The sequence below is a fragment of the Mirounga leonina genome, unplaced genomic scaffold (assembly GCF_011800145.1).
Source record: "Mirounga leonina isolate KUSES-001 unplaced genomic scaffold, KU_Mleo_1.0 Mir_91, whole genome shotgun sequence".
Classification (NCBI taxonomy): domain Eukaryota; kingdom Metazoa; phylum Chordata; class Mammalia; order Carnivora; family Phocidae; genus Mirounga; species Mirounga leonina.
This window is the reverse complement of record NW_023270839.1, coordinates 16,517,925-16,520,400: the sequence shown is the minus strand read 5'-3', so window position 1 is coordinate 16,520,400 and position 2,476 is coordinate 16,517,925. Positions and strand designations below refer to the sequence as shown.

Genomic DNA, 2,476 nt, shown 5'->3' with positions numbered 1-2,476 from the left:
CTAAAAATTGATCATTGGATTTGGCAACATTGATTAGGTTAGTTTAGTGCATGATTTCAATCCTCTCTTTAATTCTTGTAAAATTTCTGTGAAGGTAACTCTTTTGTATTTTTCGAAAACAACCTAAGATTCAGGATATATAACCTGTCCACATTCACACATTTAGAAAGTGGTAGAATTGAGACTCGAACCCCAGGTTTTATGACCCTCATTCCCATTATCTCTAATATCAGCTATTTACATTTTTGATTGACTTTAAATCCTAGGTTTCCTTTTTCCCAGGAAGTCACATTTTAAGGCTCATCATACATTGTGGATATAAGATTTTATTCCGTTCTTATGAATCTTAAGTATTAAAAAACTGGTAGAGTTTTTTCGCAACGGGTTTGCTGCCAGAACACCAGTATCGTGAAAACCACTGCTCAATCTAAACCAAAATGGGAAAGGAAAAGACTCACATCAACATCGTCGTCACTGGACACGTAGATTTGGGCAAGTCTACCACTACTGGTCATCTGATCTACAAATGTGGTGGGATTGACAAAAGAACTATCGAAAAATTTGAGAAGGAGGCTGCTGAGATGGGAAAGGGCTCCTTCAAGTATGCCTGGGTCTTGGATAAACGGAAAGCTGAACGTGAACGTGGTATCACCATTGATATCTCCCTGTGGAAATTCGAGACCAGCAAGTATTATGTGACCATCATTGATGCCCCAGGACACAGAGACTTTATCGAAAACATGATTCCAGGCACATCTCAGGCTGACTGTGCTGTCCTGATCGTTGCTGCTGGTGTCGGTGAATTTGAAGCCGGTACCTCCAAGAATGGGCAGACCCGTGAGCATGCCCTTCTGGCTTACACCCTGGGTGTAAAACAACTAATTGTTGGTGTTAACAAGATGGATTCCACTGAGCCACCCTACAGCCAGAAGAGATACGAGGAAATCGTTAAGGAAGTCAGCACCTACATTAAGAAATTGGCTACAACCGCGACACAGTAGCATTTGTGCCAATTTCTGGTTGGAATAGTGACAACATGCTGGAGCCAAGTGCTAACATGCCTTGGTTCAAGGGATGGAAAGTCACCCGTAAAGATGGGAATGCCAGTGGAACCACACTGCTTGAAGCTCTGGATTGCATTCTGCCACCAACTCGTCCACCTGACAAGCCCTTGCGTCTGCCTCTCCAGGACGTCTACAAAATTGGTGGTGTTGGTACTGTCCCTGTGGGCCGAGTTGAGACTGGGGTTCTTAAACCTGGCATGGTGGTCACCTTTGCTCCAGCCAATGTTACAACTGAAGTAAAGTCTGTTGAAATGCACCATGAAGCTTTGAGTGAGGCTCTTCCTGGGGACAATGTGGGCTTCAATGTGAAGAACGTATTTGTCAAAGATGTTCGTCGTGGCAATGTGGCTGGTGACAGCAAAAATGACCCACCAATGGAAGCAGCTGGCTTCACAGCTCAGGTGATTATCCTGAACCATCCGGGCCAAATCAGTGCTGGATATGCACTTGTGCTGGATTGTCACACAGCTCACATTGCTTGCAAGTTTGCTGAGCTGAAGGAGAAGATAGATCGTCGTTCTGGAAAAAAGCTGGAAGATGGTCCCAAGTTCTTGAAATCTGGTGATGCTGCCATTGTTGATATGGTTCCTGGCAAGCCTATGTGTGTTGAGAGCTTCTCTGACTATCCTCCTCTGGGCCGTTTTGCTGTTCGTGACATGAGACAGACGGTTGACTGTGGGTGTCATCAAAGCAGTGGACAAGAAGGCAGCTGGAGCTGGCAAGGTCACCAAGTCTGCCCAGAAAGCTCGGAAGGCTAAATGAATATTATCCCCAATACCTGCCACCCCAGTCTTAATCAGTGGTGGAAGAATGGTCTCAGAACTGTTTGTGTCAATTGGCCATTTAAGTTTAATAGTAAAAGACTGGTTAATGATAACAATGCATCGTAAAACCTTCAGAAGGAAAGGAGAATGTTTTGTGGACCATTTGTTTTTTGTGTGTGTGTATGTAGCAGTTTTAAGTTATTAGTTTTTAAAATCAGTACTTTTTAATGGAAACAACTTGACCAAAAATCTGTCACAGAATTTTGAGACCCATTAAAACAAAAGTTTAATGAGAAAAAAAAAACCTGGTAGAATAAGGTTTTTAGGAAACCCCTATTTTATCTCAGAATAAAGCTAGACCTGGGCATGACCACCTTTAACACTCAGCCCTCTGAACACCCTGAACGTTTTGTGGAAAGTAGAATGAGAAGAGGAAAATGTAAAGAGAGAGAGATAGGATTCCTGCATCCTCAAGTGAATCCTTTTCCTGAACACAGCTGGCCTCCCCCGAAGAGACTTCTGAGAAGGTCAATGTGTATTGGTCATGGTCATTCAGTGTTCTAGGCAACATGACAGGCAGCTAGTAATTTGGGGACTAACAAGTTCGAAGACTCTTAAAGAAACAAGACCTGGGTATAGAGTCCAATT

General features: G+C 43.2%; 1 pseudogene across 1 annotated transcript; it reads left to right on the top strand.

The window, feature by feature from the left end:
* The first annotated feature begins 422 nt into the window (after positions 1-422).
* LOC118003067 lies at positions 423-1,841 on the top strand (annotated as a pseudogene). Its single transcript, XR_004677253.1, has one exon. The product of XR_004677253.1 is annotated as an elongation factor 1-alpha 1-like (transcript).
* Positions 1,842-2,476: the final 635 nt, after the last annotated feature.